The sequence below is a fragment of the Myodes glareolus genome, chromosome 3, assembly GCF_982192425.1.
Source record: "Myodes glareolus chromosome 3, mMyoGla1.1, whole genome shotgun sequence".
NCBI lineage: Eukaryota > Metazoa > Chordata > Mammalia > Rodentia > Cricetidae > Myodes > Myodes glareolus.
In genome coordinates, this window is record NC_142028.1 from 114038122 (window position 1) to 114056420 (window position 18299).

The 18299-nt window shown below is 35.9% G+C and overlaps 1 protein-coding gene across 19 annotated transcripts in view; it reads left to right on the forward strand.

Moving 5' to 3' along the window:
• The window catches only part of Ptprd (protein tyrosine phosphatase receptor type D), a 1378451-nt gene that overhangs the window by 373616 nt on the left and 986536 nt on the right, over nucleotides 1-18299 (forward strand). For all 19 annotated transcript variants that reach the window (XM_085686142.2, XM_087904910.1, XM_087904905.1 and 16 more), the window contains exon 3: nucleotides 1909-1943. The gene's annotated coding sequence lies outside the window, so the exon portion shown is untranslated. The remainder of the gene's footprint in view (nucleotides 1-1908; nucleotides 1944-18299) is intronic.

Below are 18299 nucleotides of genomic sequence, written 5' to 3' on the forward strand. Positions count from 1 at the left end.
TCTTCTCTTTGTTTGAAATTATCTCATTCTCTTGTGTTTAGCTGAATATGCAGTTTCTTTCATCTTCTCCATAGCACAGCATAGAAAGTAGGAGACATATACATGGTTATCAGCTTCTCAGAAATTCCTAGAATAGCACAGGAGACGTGGCTGATTGCAATGCACTTCTTTAATAAACAAGAGTATTTGCCTAACAAATGATTAATGAAGTTTAGAATAAATTATCCCTCAATCTTTTTAACTCATAGTATTATAGTATGGTTGGTTCTTTTGATTTATTACATGGTTAAACTTTTTCATACTATAAGGTAGATATGAAGGAGATTGGAGGTATGTGGGTTGACTATCACAATTTTCATAACCTAAGGTAAAAAGAATAAAAGAAAGAGGAGAGTGGATAAAAGACAAAAGCCCTTTAAATTCTTGAGGTATCAGGCACCCAGAATGCCATCTGAAAACCTGAAAACCCATTTGTCTGATCAGAGTCAGGTGCATTCTTTGGTTTGATATTTTCATCTTCCCCTGTTTGAATCAAGAAAGGCGCTTATAAAATTATGAATGGCTGCATTTGCTTTGAAAGCATTTGGCAAAGTGCATTGGAGACTAATCCATAAAGCAATAGGACTTGCAGAAGAAAATTTGACTGGTTATATAGGGAGAAAATATTCACAGAATATAGCATGGTGAAGAAGAGAAAGGGAGTAGCAGAATTGCTATCTCTGCTGGTTATAGTGAGTTCTTTACACTGGGGTTGTTTATATGACTGCAGCTCAAGATGATATGATGTCACCTTCTGTGATTTTATGTACCTATACACCTGTGAAATACACACAAATGCACTTAAAATAAATCTTAAAAACATAAATATCATATTATTACATATGATGTCATAAATCAAATTGAGGTGACTCCATTCACATACTCCTACAGACATGTCTAGAACCCCAGAGTTATAATTCAGCCAGTACCGCAAGGCATCTACTATTTCAGAAGCATAGCAGGGATTCTTCTGATTTGCAAAAATAAACAAGGTCAAGGCATGACCTCAACACAGGGTAAAGTCAAATTACTAAAGTGAAAATACAAAGTATGGACAAAACTACTTGTAAGTAAAGCAATTTCTTTTCTGGCTTCTCCATGGAGACATCATTTAAGTTGTCCCTGTTGAATGGTTGAATACTGAGGTAGGGCAGAGGGTTGAGCCAAAATACTGTGAAAGAAACAAAAAGAGGAAAGTAACAACTAAGGTAAGAAAACAAGGAAAAAGGAAGGAAGGAAAGAAAGAGGATGAATTAAGGGAAAGTGAGGGAAGGAGAAAGGAAGGAATGAAAGAAAAAGGAAGATCAAGGGAATGATAAAAGGATGGATGGAAGGAAGGAAAGAAGGAAGGAAGAAGAAAGGAAGAAAGGAAGGACAGAAGTTAGAAGAAATTTGTAGTGGGAAATAGATTCTAACGATACATTCTTATAAAGTCAAAGTATATGTGCCTGAAGACCCTGATCATTACGGTATTTACTTTGGCATCTTTTGTGAGGATCATATCTCATAAAAGCAATGCGTATGGCATTAGGTCTCTCTGTTAGGGTCTTTCAAGACTTTATTCATACCTGGACCAACACTATTATATAGGCACCCTGGGATGGAGACTACCGTTAAAACATATGTGTCTTAAATTTTTCTGCATAACATACATATTCCTAAGAGATTTCTAAAAATAACTTTGAAAAACAATAGATTAACTATCCTGCTTCTAAAATGGTGATGAGAGAATACATAGAAAAGATCGGAACATCTATTTCTTTAGCTGTTTAATTTTGTTCTTATAGGTTTGCAAAAAGGGATTTTAAACAATTGAATTTTTATAGTATTCATGATCACATTACAACAATAAACTTTCTTTTTTTTCAGATGATGGTACCTGTCCATTAACTGGAACAACTGAGGTCAGTGCTTCCTTCTGCTTTTTCTCCTCCGTCTTTTCTGCTTCCTCCTTCTTTTCTCCTCTTTCTACTCCTTCTCAAACATGTATGAAATTCCTTTTCTTGTAAGATTTAAATAATTGTATTTGTTTATATTAATTGGGTTTATGCTATTATGTAAGTGTTTCTGCAAGAAATCCACAAAGCATTTTAGAATACTATGTTTTGTCTTTTATTTTCTTCCATTTAAAAATAAGATTTGGAAAACAAGACTATCAACAGAGAATGTTGTTTTTAGAGAAATTTCCCATTTATTCAAGTTATAACAAGTCTTTTAATTAGAAAACTGATTAATCTCATGGGAAACAATCAGAATATTCTGTAGTGTGTGTATCAATAGCAAAACACCCAGCACTTAATGAAATAACTGTGCTTTCTTATCTCTACTAATCTATAATATTCAAAGAAAAAATCTCATGTACTTTAGCTTATTTAATTTACTTCCTAGTTTAGATAATAGTTATCAAGCATTAATAATCAAGTCTTATCAACTTAATTCATCTCATCAAAGTTGCTCTTTTTCTCTGTGATCTTGCATAAACATGGCATCACTGTACTTCTTATACCATTGAACGTGTTTTGAGAATTTTCTTCACACTGCTGGGCTAAAAAGGAGACTTCATATTAGACAGTTAGCCTTCAATGCTTTGGATTTACCTGCTTAGAATAGATTAAAAAATATGGTTTTATTTTTCTTTTATCCAATGCAATGCATAGGAACAGTAAACTAGGAATCTTTAATAAAGGCTCTCTCTTTCCTCATCAAAAATTTCTTGATATAAAATGAGATGGGCAGAATAGAAGCTGAGTAGAAGGAAAATAAGATGAAGAAAAAGTAGGCATAAATGTTAGGTTAGAAAAATGAATAAATGTCAACCTGTATAAGATGCTGTATGACATATGGTGTAGGAAACAATAGAGAAGAAAAGTTATTTATTATATCAGAGTATCTCAATAATAATAGCATGAGAATTGCCTAAGTTAACTTTCTAAATGATAGTATCGGTGAGATGGATTTAACATTCAGCCCAAATTTGAGTTAATTCCTAGGTGATGTCAAAGTCACTAGTCTAATGAGCACACTGAAAAAAACCACTTCAAATAATTCTCACCTTTTCTTTCTCTCCATATAAAGAACACCAATTTTCACATATTTGACTTGATTTCATTATTTTATTATATTTTATGGCTCTTTCTTCATTATGAAAAGAACCATACTGGACTAGAACAAGCTGCCCAGTTTTGGTTAAGCGACAAGAAAAGGCATGGGTATGAACTAGCTCCCTCATGCCCATGTTCCCTTTCATTTCTAGTTAAGCAAGGGCAAACTTAAGGATTCTCAAAAGTCAATTTCATTGAGTGAGGTAGTACTAAGTGAGTGAAGTATAAGATGGCATTTAAACATATTTTCATACTGCAACCTGTTTCAAGGTGCTCACATCACTGCACTACAATACCGAAAGTAAAAGCAGTGCTAGCAGGGAGTCAATAATCTAACGCAAGCAGGCATTATTATCAGTGCTATGCTTGAGATTACAGTGCTTTTTGTTTTGCATAGCACTGCTAATGGACAAGTTTGCTACTAGTCTGTTCTTTCAGTTTGTTCAGATCCCAAGGGGTAAAGCACAAATAAATAAATAATATTGTGTTAAATAGATTCCCTTTCTCCCTGGTGATGGATCTAGGGACATCTGAAATGCACTAGCTTATAAGTAGTTTTGTCTTAGTGTTGATGTTGGCGCTGATAGTTGGGGAACCTGTCATAATGGGAGTAATGACTGTGATAATGTCATTACTGTAACTGCTATCATTCATCAAGAGCTGCTCAGACTCAGCCACGCTGATAAATTCTTCACATTGATTATTTTATTTAGTTCACTCCACAGCCAGTAAGATACTACAATTATTTCTCGGACTGTCAAAATGGAAATGAGGTAGATAAACTATTCACCAGAGTCCATATCAAGAGTATACAATAGTTCTGAATTGTGTCAACCAGTACTACTCAGTGCACTAAGCCAAACACCTATATGCTGTTCTAAGAATCATGACAATGTAATTTTAAGATCACGATTATCATGATTCTGATAACAGCACACTTTATTGAACAAATACCTTATTTCCTCAGATGTTGGTAGGTTCCTCATGAGGCCATATTTAATCCCCGGAGAGGACACTCTTCTTTATGTGTCCTCTCTTACTACATAATAGGACATATTCCAGAGGCATTTCAAGTGATACTTCTTTCTAGCTGAATAGCCTGGTTTTCACATAGTGCACAGGTCAGTCCACGAATGTTCTAAAGAACAAGCCTAATATAAGTGCCTCTCCTTGTATCATATTAAGTGAAATAGTGGAGCTAAGAATCAATCTAGAGAGAGAGACTGTGCAAGAGCAAGAATACCTGGAGACATTGTTCAAACTCTGACAATAGATCCATTGATTCTGATCTCTTAGTACATGGTCAGTTTCCTGTAACTGTAAAAGCTGCATTAGAAGTCTATTGTTTTGTTAAAACTAGTTAAGAAGAGACAGATTGTGTCTCCCTTGGAGAAGTTCAGGGTTTTTTTTTCGTCATTATACTCTAGAATATTACCAATACAACAGAACGAAGCACTTTATGATGTTGACTCTGGTAGGCATTGTAAAGCACACACAGGATAATCTATGGAAATACTATGAATTTCATAAAAATTACTTGAATATCTAGGTTTTGGTTTCCACAGATCTTAGTCCAGGCCTCTGCAGATAGCTCAGGGAGCAGTAGTTTTTATTACACTAGTGCATTTGCTCCCTGGGAGGGTGTTAAAGTGAAGACTGAATAATAAAAAGGAACAGGCATTATGGTTCATGCCTTTAATCATTCTAGCATTCTGTAGGCACTGCACCTGCCTGGGAGAAGAAAGAGTCTCTCTAAAACTGAGGCCAGTCTGGCTTACCTAGTGAGTTCTAAGACTAGCCAGGATATGTAGAGAATCCATGTCTCAAAACAAAACAAAAAGCAGAATTACACGATATTGATGAGACCACAGATAGTTTGAACTATATGTCTATCAATAGCATTTTTGCCATCTCATAACCAAGATGAAATATGTTATAGAAAATTCAATATTGAGAGAGGTGACAAGCCTAAATTTAAGGAATCTGGAGTCATTTAAAGGATTCCTTGATAGTTTGCTTAAAAATCTGCCTGGATTCAAAGCAAAGATCCTGGACAGAAGATTTACTGACTGGTTTTCTATTCATGTCTAATTTAGGAACCCCTTTCCTGTACACATTTACTTACAGGTAGGGAAATGAAAAACCAGTATTTGGTGCTTTTGTTGTCACATCCTGTCTCAATATTATCCTCAGAGACAGTGTAAAAGACACAGAGTAAATTCCATATCTGAAAGATTCAGAAGACAAAAGCCTGGTGCTGTTACCAATAGCCCATCTGAAATGTGGAGCCTCTATTGAGGAAGTGAATTACTTTGCAAATGAAGAAGCCCATATCCCAGTTGTCTTGCCCATATGATGTAACTAGGGAGCAGCATCCTGCTTACTCAGAGATCTGTCTCTGTGAGCAGGCACAAGTTTACTGTACCTGGCTCACAGAGCCAAGGAGAATCTTGATGGTCCAGAAAGACCACAGAAAGCTACAGTTCTGCCTCACTGCTTCTCAAGGCATTTTCCTGCATCTCCACAGAGAACATCTGTCTTCAGGACTATAAATCTAGTATTTTACCAGCTCTAAAGTTTCTCTATTGCTTACAAGTGGCAGGGATCAACAGCCTACTCCCATCACTTAGGGACTAACAATGTGGAAAATTGAGTGAACACAATCTTATTGCCTCAGAAGGCTTCTCCTTGTGAACCAGTCATCTTCAAAATTCAAAGCAAATCCCAAATAAGAAGCGAGAAAGTAACAAATGGTATGAGTTAAAAATATTGCTTTTTTAAAAAAGAAGATAATGAACCTAGAACAGAGTCCTTCCGTTTTAAGTAAAAAGAAGATGCATTTTCTATGTTGACCCAGTGAGTTCTGTTTTAAGAGTCACGAAAATTTCATCCATCTCACTCTAAATGGAAGAGAACTGACATCGTAGTACATTAAACAGGCATTTCTAAGTTGCACCAACAAAATAATTGGGCACCTGTATAAATGCGGAATCACAAGGACAGAATTCAAATTTTGTGTTGCAATATAGATAATTGTACAATCAAACAGGTACTTTGATTAAAAACATTGTATATGTAAATTTTTCATTTGCTGGAGTACTCATATTTTGGCATGTGCATACATAATTAGAGATTTCTAATTAAGGTACTCCAGTGGTAGAAATAACCTGATACAGCGGATTTCATGTTTTTCCTATTAGCCAAAAATTGTAGGTTATTTTATTTTCAATCATCACATTGCTGTCATTTCAAGATTACTTTGTCCCTTTTATAGATACCATTTAAAATCAGAATACTTTTTAGCCTCTTTTTTGAAACCTAGTTAAGTGATTTCTTTTGCAAAATATTATGACATATCATATGTTAAATTGCCTTCAATTTGAGCATTCATTCCAAAAAGCAAGTCAGATAAATTGATAGTATATAGAGAGTATGCCTGTCAGCCTTCCATCTAGTCATTATTTTTGGGAAAATTTTAACATTTCTAAAGTAAATCAATTTGTGCACTTCAAATGATCTATTTACCATCAAGACAACAATGAATGGTATTTCGAAGAAAGACAATCTAGTTATCAAGATATTTTGATAAATTCCCACCCTGCAATCCATACACTTCATTACAAACCTCATTATCAATAATATTTCTATTAACTTACTATGTGCAAGCAACAGCCATATATAACCAGCTTGTGGGTAGTTCCTGTGTTATGAATGAGCAGACTAAGAAACAAATTGCATGATTCTCCCATCTGCTGTTTTCCAATACTAAGAAGTTCAGAACTCGAAAGGCCTACGTCTGTGTCTCAGGTGTAGCATTATGTTTGTGCAGATCCATGAAGTAGCTGTAACAGACTGCAATGCAGAGAAGAGAATTATCCATGTAAAATTGCCAACTCTTTCTGTTCTCTTTCAACTGTCATAACATGAAGTAACACTCGCTGAATAAAAGAACCCGAAACATATCACTCTTGTCGTCTTCTGACTCGGCTGCTTACCTTCCAGCTTCCCTATGAGGACTAGAGTATCTAAGAAACCTGGTTATAGAGCACAGCAGGAGAAGAGAATCTTCAATAACTAGGAATGTTTTACCTAGTCTTCAGACTTGTTCTTTGTGTTCCCTGATAACTAAAGGCAAAAGTAGAATTCTTTACTTCAGTTCCCATCAGCTATGTTCCAAAGCCATTGGCAGCTTGTTCTCCAGAGGGTAGCTTTCTAATTTGTTCATTTTGCTTCCAATGACTTGGACATCCTCTTTCTCACCCTCTTATGGTATTCTGGATTCCAAACTCTCCCAGGGCACTGTGGATTCGAGGCTCCTCATGTCTGTTTCCCTATCTGCATAGATTTCTGGAAAATCAACAATCTTCTCTTCGCAACCTTCAAGGCATTGCTCAGGGCTCATCCTGGCACAATAGACTTTACCGCCATTCCCTTCCTTAACCCTTAATGCTGTTGAAACTGCTAGATGCCTCTCTTCTTTTCCTTTGAGCTCTTACCAAGCACACCTATGAAAACTCTGTTTACCTGTCCAACTTTTTTCACTATAAGAGATAAACCTAAAAGAGGCATCTTAGTCTAGACTATTTTCCTCAGTATCCCTAGATACTGCCTGACACAAAGTAAAAGCTTGTTAGCTACATGCTACATGAATAAATACAGAATCAAAGGATAGAAAGAAGTAAATAAACACTATAGTATTTCTATCCAAGGATCTATTTTTCAACTGTTACTAGAATGAATGACCTCATGATAAGCATAGCAATAAGTGGTTTTATTCACACTATAATAAGATGCTGAAGAATGCATGTACCACTGTATACAAGATAAGCTGAGAGGTAGAAATGAAAGTAAATGCTATTAGAAATAAATTATCAGAAGACATAGTGTATTTTTAGCAGCACAGGTCAAAAGCAAAGGTTTTCTATGTCATACTATAATTCCTGTATGTTGTTCTTATTTTGTACATCTTAGAAATATTAATTTTGTCTGTCTATTATATAATGAAAATGCCATCTTTTTATCCACTTCTTATATGAAAAAACTGAAGCAATCAACATTTAAATTACTTCTTTAATGTCACTGAGAATCCAATAGACTTCCATTGTAAGCTGAATATACAAACACACACACAGACATGTACACAAAGACCCACACACAGGAGCGTATGCACTTCCTGTTTTTATTTTCTGAAATAGTGATAACACTAATAAACCTTTTTATTCATTACCTCAGAAAGTCATTTTTAATTTATTGTTTCTGATATGTTTTTTGGAAAATTTAAAAATACATTAGTACACATACATATATGACCTATGTCAGGATTGATCTACTTTTGGTTTTGAGTGAGTAAGTTTATTAATCATGTAGGAGCAAAAGCTAAAGAACAAATAGCGAGTAGCAGATAGATCAATAACATCAGTAGATTGGACTTGCATCATTGAGTAGAAAAGACTTGATGAAGCCCCGCTGAAGCAGATATTCTGTTGTTCTGACTGAGAGATTTCCAGGCACAGCAGAGCAGATTCTCAACAAATGATCTTAGCTTTTCTCATTGCCACTATAGGCATTGCGCTACTGTGGAATAAACAATAATAACCTCTACTGGAAATGGTTTACCTTCAAGTTATTCTCCAGGGAGTGATGCTTCAACATCTTTATCTATTTGAAATTCTTTTCTTCCCTGTAAAAGGACAATGGGCAGCCTAACCCTGGACTAGGAGTTTTGTAGGTTATTGAAATAAACCTGCCTGAGACTGAGCCTGACAGGAGGTAGAGTAACTGCCTCATGTGTTCAGACTCAGTCTTCAATGAGCACAAACAGCACATGGAAATTTAGCAATGTAATTTGTGTTATAATATATCATACACTTCGCTTGGTGTAATAAAATAAATAGGAATATTTATTTTAAATCCCATGGCAGTTTTCATGGAAGTTAAAGATTTCCTATTAGAATGTATTTTTTTGAATTATTCTTCCTTGTAAACTTGTATTAGAGATAGTCTATGATTGAAGGCAACCTTCCCCTTAGTTTCTAACTGACCCTTGAGCTGAAGATGTATCTGATGTCCCAGTACATTGTTAATGCATTTTATAGAGACGGATTGCTAACAATAGCATGAACTTCTGCTCTCAAACAGACAATACATTTGATATTCATGTACTTAAAGGGAGTGTTTGCAGAAAGCCGGAAGGGCAAATAGCAGAAGGGCATTTTAACCAAGGATGCTGTGTCCACAGAGGCCACTCTACAAAAAGAGAGGTGAAAGAAAAACATTTTTTTGCTTTAAAGTGAAAAAAGTTTTTCCATACCCTATGTATATAGGAATCAAAGATTAAGAGTATTAATAATTTTACTTTAATTTCAAAATGATCCAATTAATTAAAATCCAGTGGGGCTATAACATATGCTCAGCAACGTGAGTGGGACAGAAGTAATAAACCATGTTTTATAGAAACTCCCTTAACAAGTCTTCAAAACCAACTCGAGTTAATTAATTAGCCCTCACTAGGAAAAGAAAATGGCAGATAGTTCTCCAGTTCTGGGATTTCCCGTGATCACAACCTGGAACTTTTCAGTATTGCAGCTGACACTGTAGTTCATTTCAGCTGTGTTCCATTAATGTGCATGTTCCAGAATATTTCATTACATGTTAGTCTTTGCTGACTCTGGTAGCAAGTACAGAAGACAAACCAAATTCCTGGTCATGAGTTCATAACAAGGTTCTCCCTATTTCCTGGCATTAGCCAGGGTCACAACCACAATGGCCTATAGTTTATGTTGGCCAGCTATATTGTACAGAAATTTCTGGTAGACTCAGATCTACAAACTTGACACAAATAATTGTTTGTTCTTTTTCTCAGTCCCATTAAGGGAATCTTCTCTGGCATGCTGCCCTAGGGAGGCTAAGAGAGTCCACGAGTTTTCTTAACCTTCAAGCAGATACATCCAATTGTCTAGGAATTCAGATATCTGAATGTCTTTTTTCCATTTTTCATTTAAAGTTCCTAATTAGAAAATGAATATAGGGGCACTTATCATATAATTAGCTTGGTTTTATTTACACAAAATGTTTCAATTTTTAGAAAATTGAAGTTTTCACCAGGGGGTGGGGAGGATGGCACACACTTTTAGTCTTAGCACTGGAGAAGCAGAAGAAGGTGGATCTCTGTGAATTCAAGGCCAACCTGGTCTACAGAATGAGTTCTAGGACAGGCTCTGAAGCAAAATAGAAAAACTCTGTCTCAAAAAAAGCAAACAAACAAACAAACAAAAAAGATGTTTTCATTGTTCTTAATATTTTGCCTCTCTTTCATCCATCACCCTAGTTTTACTCTTCCATGAATAAATTCTTGGTATTTGGGGAAATAGTTTCTTAGAGATCATAATCAATCCTTGCAATCTTCCTATTGTACTCTTGGAGCCTCCAGTGAATCTGTAAGCATCAGCACTAATTTTCAGGGAAGAATCTCAATCTTCCTTCTGTTTTCTCCACTATCACATGCTGCTAGAGGTTCTACAAAAGTTTCAAAACCTCCTGTCAGTGACAGAGCTCTGTGTCTCCATGTGAGGCATAGGAGGTTTGCTGTTTCAGGGATAAATTATCCACACTATGTCTGTGTCTACTGGTGCCTTCCCTGTGGTTTCACTTCTATACCAGTTGCTCATAGATAAAGACAGGAAATCTAGAAGGCACCATGCATTGCAAACATACACTGGAAGTTGTCACTAAAACCAAGTGTATGTTCCATCTAAGCTCAGGACTGACAGGTGTGGGCCATTTTTGTTTGGTTCTGGTTATCAGTTGGAGGTACTAACTTTTCTGAGATAACTCTTTGATTCCAAGATAAGAACCATGCAAAAATCAAAGCACCTTTCTCAGATACTCATGCACATATATATGCATGTATATGCATATATGCAGAGACCACTATGATGGTGAGTGGAGCTCTCTTCTGCAACCAATGTTTAGGTGTTTAGAGAGTAAGGAATTACATCATCTCAAGGCTCAAACTGTGCCTTTACCTTTGCCTTTCATGAATATCTGGTGTATTCACTTTAATAACAAAGTTTGGAACTTTAAGGTGAAAATTTTATCTACTTCAAAATCAAGATTGAATCAATGTATTTTACGTACAGAAAGGTAAGTGCTTTAGGGGTATCCTCCCCCATCTTGCACTATCTCTTTGAAAGGCCATTTTGGGTTGTACATTTGTACAGACGGCCATATTACAGTAGCTAGAAGGCCTGTAGGATGAAATATTTTGATATTAAAAGAACCAGTGACCTTCATTCACATGCTTTCCTGAAAATATATTTGAAAGATTTGCTTGCTCTGTTGGTCTTCAAGGATGGCTCAACTGTTGTTCTAAGCTGCCTGGAAACCATTACATGCCTTCCTCTTTTATCATTTGTCTCACTTTTCTCTGGTTTATCTTACTTTCTGGAACCATGAAGGCTCTACACCAAAGAGATGATGACACATGTCATCATCGGGGCGACTTGGCTAGCATGGAGGTTTTGCTGAAGCCTCTTAGTCTTTACAATGCCTGAACACAAGCAAATGTGTCCGATAATGGTGTTCAACCAGAGAACAATTCATAGGAGTGTTATATCTGCATTGTGACACTGTGTTGCTCAACCTATAAAATAGATAGAAGAAGGCATCACAGTTTTTACTTCCCAGCTAGCACAAGAGAAAAATCACGAAGTTTTACAATTTTAAATACCACATCTGGAAAATTCTGTGATTGTTGTTTGTTTATAAATCAGGAATTTTTGAGGAGCGCCCTGAAAAAATGTGTTTGCTTTTGGTTTGTTTTGTTTTTGCTGAACTGGGGATAAACTTAGTATCACTCACATACTAGGGAATTTGTCTAGCAGAGAGACCCATCCCCAGAACAATTAAACAATTTCAGAAACTACTTGAGAGATGCTGTATTATTGCAGAGCTATTTTGCATTTTAGGGTGTTCTTCAATCTGGATGTTTCCAAGTTGTCAAAAAGAAACATCATTAAAATATCTGAGTGAACATAGTGAAGCATGAAAAAGTCATCACAGTGGCAGGTCCCAGTGGCCCTTGTTAGTCAGGAAGGTCTCAATTTATTGTCGGGGGTTGGCACCAGTCAGCACCTGCACATGACAAGAAATAGTAGCAACTGTCATTTTTAAAAAGCAATCAATTAAAAATGTCAAGGAATCTATTTATTTATATTCTACAGAATAAAATTGTTAGAAACATTATCATAACAAGCTCCCAAATCCTACAAGGAATGTATTTTGTAAGGTAAATGGAAACGTCCTGAATTTTGACTGCAGATTCCATGACTACACAGATGACATGGCCACACTGAATGAAGTCCTCAGATTGGGCTGTTCTCCCTAGATTTTATTCGAATATCATCTTTCAGTAGAAATTTTTTCAAATTCAAGGTAAACTTGACAAGGAATCCTGCAATAAGCTACACATAAAGTAAAAATCCAACTAAATCCAGGCCCAATCGGAGAAGCTTCTTCCTGCAGTAGACAGCAATGGACACAACTGGTCAGTATACAAATAAGAGACTTGGGAGTGATCAAAACTGACAAGGCTGTGTTGCACCCCTCCCTTCAGTCATCACTGTTCTCTTCAGAAGAGTGGGTGGTGGTAAGAGGGAACAGAGACAGGGGTAGCAGGTGACTGAGGAAACAGGGTTTGTAAAACACACAACATGAAGGTCCATAAAAGCTCAAAATGACGGTGATGGCATGCACAAGACCTGTACAAGATCAAGACAGACCAAACCTCAAAAACTCAGGGGAGGGATAGCACACAGTCTCACTGCCAGCTAATATTCCTACAGGGAGAGAAAAAGTCAATGTCCTTTAATAGGGTGACGCTTGTGTAGTTACCACACTCCAGGTTAAGCCCATGTGCAGGATTAATAGGCTAATGTATTCTGAAAGTGAAGGGTCTGAAGGAGCGAAGAATCAGAGAGAATCTGGTGCAGGGTCAATGGAGTAGGAAATTGTGGAGGAGTTGGGATGGTGGGGTAAATACGATCACAATATATTATATGAAATTCTCAAATGAAAGATAAAAAATATTGATTAAAAAGCTAACCAAATTTAAATTTATTTGACAATTTTGTTTTAGTTATCTTTATAATGACACATTAATTGTAAAGATAAACATATTGCATACCAATGAATCAGCTTGAAAAATAGTAAAATAGTGAAATAGTGAGGGGTTTTGTTTTGGGTTTTGATTTTGGTATTTCCAGTTAATGAAATGTATAAAGTAATCAAATGTGCTCAGATCCATCACAGTCTGTCATCAAGGTAGCTGGTAGGATATTACATTTGTTTGCCAAGTATAACCAAGCATAGATTTATTAAACTTTTTATGTATAAGCAGAACTTTCTAGTTAATTCTGACTCTATGAAGATAGGTTTCAGATATTATATTGGGACAGGTATTTAACTATTCTTGCAGAAATAAAACACTAAGTGTCCCCTTCTTTATAGAACAATGATTGTTGTGGTTTATGGCAGTTGCTGCTCTTCAGTAGTTCTTGAGTGACTGTAGTGAACAGCCACCTTTGTTGTTTGTAGAAATTTGGAAGTAGATGCTACTACAGAATATAAGCATGTTCTCACTAATAAATACAAGTTAAGTAATTCTAAATTTGTGTCACTTCTTAATAACAAATAGTACAGTGATATGTAGTATAAAACACGCTAATGTTCAATTGAAAATATTTTTCTAGCCAAATTACTTTACTGATATAATCACCAAATCTTTAAGAAATATATGAACATGGAAAAGGATACGTTGGACTGTAATATGTTGGGTTCAGCCTCTACAAAACCACCACTTACCAAAGAAGGTGCATGGGGACTTAGAAATATTAGTAAAGAATACAAAGAAACATATGAAAATAATAAAATAGAAACCATAGAAAATGGTACCAGGAGGGAGTACCAATAAATACTGAAATAATCATCGGACTTTTTTTCCCCATATACTTTTATAGCCAATTCAAAAGAGGGAAAGGGGAGAAGGTAACAAAAAACTTCTTTAACACGATACAAAGGACAACTTGAACAGTTAATTTCTTTAAATCTTTGAGACATCAAATCATTAGCATTCTTTTGTCTAGGCAGTGAAGCCATCCTAGACCACAGGTCCTGAAGGCAGCCACTTCCCAGGTGACCTCATAATTACTAAAGAAGGAGTAGAAGTATGTTTGCATTTTCTGACCACCTGTTAGGATGGAATTGATCTACTTGTATGAACTATCTTAATGGCAAAAGTAAATCATGTCTTTGTCTACTTTTTTGAGCAACCTCCAAACTCTCTGACTGTCAGATGAGGTGAAACTAGTTTCTCATATTGGGGCCTCTAACAAAGTGAGTCCCTTCCCTGGTTTTCTTTTGTTGAAGTAGGCAGTGCCATTTTACAGCACTTTATTCAAGTTCCCCTGATGAAGACAAAGTGAATCATCCTTTGTTAAATACATGTTCTGTAAACAATTTTTTTGTTTCTGGCAGGGCACAGTTGAAAATACCACCTGACAGCTTTCAGTGGTCGATCAGAGTCAGAGAGCATTAGAAAGTCCAATGGATTCTTGATGGGATATTCCAAAAAGGAACAGTTTAGACAGCTTGAATTTTTCAGTGGGTATGCTGCTTGAGAGCTTTGAGCCTTGGAAATGCAGTAACAGGACTTTTTATCTGAAAATCCATAGCCCAGAGAGGAACCACTATATATTTTTGAATGACTATACTCCCAGTGATGTGATTGGGAAGTCTAGATTTCCTTTCATACAGATTACCTGTTGAGGTCAAGCAAGAGCAGGGACCTAAAGGAGCTGAAGATGTAAAGATAAGTTGGCATAAAACAATTCCCAAGCTTTCTACCCTGCGAACAAATTGTACCCAGATGGCTATTTGGAACATATAAGGGTGTTCCTCCTCCTGAGCACCCAGAAGGTTTCTCAAAGCTGACGATTGACTTTCTTCCTGTCAAACCAACTTCTGAGGCAGTCTGTTAATAACGTTCGAGTATTCTCCAAAAAACATCAATAAGACATCTTCATGCTAACCACATGGCTAAATGGAAAACTTCTGAAATTGTACAAAACATGATCAAGCATTTTTATTCCACACTACACAGCCACCATAATTAGTTATCAGAAATGCATGCCACTCTCTAGGCAATACTTCCTGCAATACTTAAAAAAAAAAAGCAACGGAGAATTTTCCCTAAGGATCCATGATATTCCAGAATGCCACACTGTGAAAATTGAGGAAAAATTAAAACCATACTGAAATCTTACTATAGTGCTACGAAATCAATGAAGTCAGAAGGGAAGCAGCCCTGATTGACTGTCAAGAGTAAAGTCTGCAATTCCCTGACTCCCTCAACCACACACAAGTCAAACCAAAGGAAATGGAAATCAGAAACTAAGCAACAGGACTCTGTATCTGCAAAATAATGCCCGAATAAATAAGGAACACAAAAATATATTTCTCAGGAATACACACATTGAAAATTGGAGGATTTAGGGCTTTGTAATGTTGTTCTGTTTTAGATTTTTTTTCCAGTCGAGCTTTCTATAAAGAAATGTTAAAAGTTCTTCATAAAGAAGGAGAGTGATATAAGTAGTTTTCCCAGTCATTATATAAAAGGAAAATACTTAAAGAAATAAGTCAAAGAATCATAAATATATAATGTTCCTACTTTTATGTCTAACAAGTTAAAGATTTTACAGAACAGTAAAGTAAGAATGTGCTTAATTGTAGATGATGACATATATATTTTTATATACTTGTACATATTAATTTTAGGCAAAATGAAAGATATCCCTAACATAAGAGGCATCAGATGCACCATTCATATACACAGCAAAGCATGGTCCATGCTTCATTAATGAGTCCTACTTAATGAGCATGAAATGTTCCAAGAGACAAAGAAGAATACCAGAGAAAAATTACGGAAAATAAGTCTGATGAGAAAATACTGTCCAAGATAACAAACAATATAAAATAATTAATAAAGGAGGAACCAAAGACCTTAGAAAGCAAGACAAAGAGCATGTAAGCAAGCTTAGAGAAAGCTATTTCACCTTCACCAGGGATATGCCTGTTAGTTAAATCAGGAGCAAAGTCTGGACCAGCCACCAGAAGCTGGTAAGACAGGCAACTACCCTGTAAGAGGAGAGAGGGCCTGCTTTTCATCCCGGGCTCCAGACTAGCTTACACCCAAAATAATCACACAGAAATTGTATTCATTTAATCACTACCTGGCCAATTATCTCTAGTCTCTTTTTGACTAACTCTCCCATCTGGATTTAACCCATTTCTATTAATTTGTATAACACCACGAGGTCATGGCTTACCAAGAAAGATTCAGCATGTCTGACCTGGCGGCTCCATGGCGACTCTATCACTCTGCTTTCTTCTTCCCAGAATTCAGTTCTGTCTTCTCCACCCACCTAAGTTGTGCCCTATCAGGCCAAGCAGTTTCTTTATTGATTAACCAATGAAAGCAACAGATAAACAGAAGGACCTCCTACATCAACCACCCCATTTGTAAAGCTGTTTGTATGAGCTGAGACTTGCTCAGTGCTGCACTTGAAGTTTTCTTTCTGGAATTCCTGGATAACTTTGTTAACTACCACCAGGTCCTGTTAGACCCCAGACTAAAGCTGTTGTCATTGTCCTCCCTTTTCCTCAGTAGGTGACAAATGGCAACATTTTAATATCAGGGGCTTCATGAGGACAATTTACTGAAAGTCAAATAGACATAATAGATGACATCTTTGAGACCTGGAACAGATTAAAATGAAAATTATTTCCTATTGGAGGGTAATGTCTGCTTCATTCTGGTGTGGCTCTTATTTCTCTGACATACACAACATCTCCAATCTGTTTCTATATAGGAATATAAATGCACATGTGTACAGGCACTGTTTACAGAATTGAGTCAGTTCTCTGAGTAAGTTTATGTTCATGTTTGAAAAGTTTTTAACCTCCATGTTGACAAGGCTGACATTAGTTCTCTGACATCTACTTTGATGATTTTGGTTCTAAATCAGAAAGGTGATTTTGATTTTCTTTTCCATTTTTTTATTAATTGAATGTTTTTTATTGCAAAGACTTAAATTTAGTCTCAGTGCAAAACTGTGAATTCTCTTGCTATTTAATGATGCATGATTACAGAGTTTCTTAATGAAAATAAAGAATTCCATTCCACTCTCTGTATATGACTCCTCTTTTCATTGGAGTTAGCCTTTTTATTTTTTGCTTTTTGCTAAGACATAAGTGATTGTCACTTTCTAATTAGAGACCAAAGGGTTTCTATTCCAGTCTTAGAGCACTGTTAAAGCTTTTGAAAAGTCCTTATTAATGACTAGACTCATTTCTAAGAAAATGATTCCTTCACTCCAAATCTTAGCATTCTGTCAGGTTTGGGAAATGTTTCATTACATTGAATGAAAATTTGTTTAGTAAACAATTAATTAGATAATTAGAGTCAAATTTGTTTTAAGTTACATTAGAAGGTTTGGTTTCAAAAGTAAAATTTAAGTCATATTTTAATTTGCAATAGCATATAAAATACTAGCATACATATTCTAATTTGAAGCATAATTTGCTTGATAAATGAGAGACTAGCCTTTTATAACCCTAATAAAAATTGCCTGTATCTGAAAACAAACACAAACTTCATGAACCACTCCTGTGGAAACAGTATTCCAGCCATTTGTGTGGGAAACAAGATGTTTTACACACCTTACAGACTACTGCAGGAAAGACAATTTAAATGTAGTATTTTTGCAAGCTTGTACATCGTGCAGAGGAATTCATACAATTCCGCACTGAAATATGTAATACAATAAAAGTGAATCATTCTAATAAAATGTTAGGATCTAATAATGATAAGGCCTTCTTCAAGCAATTTCAGTATCCTTAAGCTTTGTATCATGAAAATGATTGAAAATTGTCATCGTCCAAGGAGACTCCTCCAACTGTCACATTCTATTTTATTGTAGCAAAATATGCATAGCAAAAAAATCACCATTTTAACTCTTTAAGTTCTGCAATTCATTGACACAGAAAGCGTCAGCATCACTGTGCCATTCTTCTCATGACTGAGTTCCACAACTCTCACTTGTC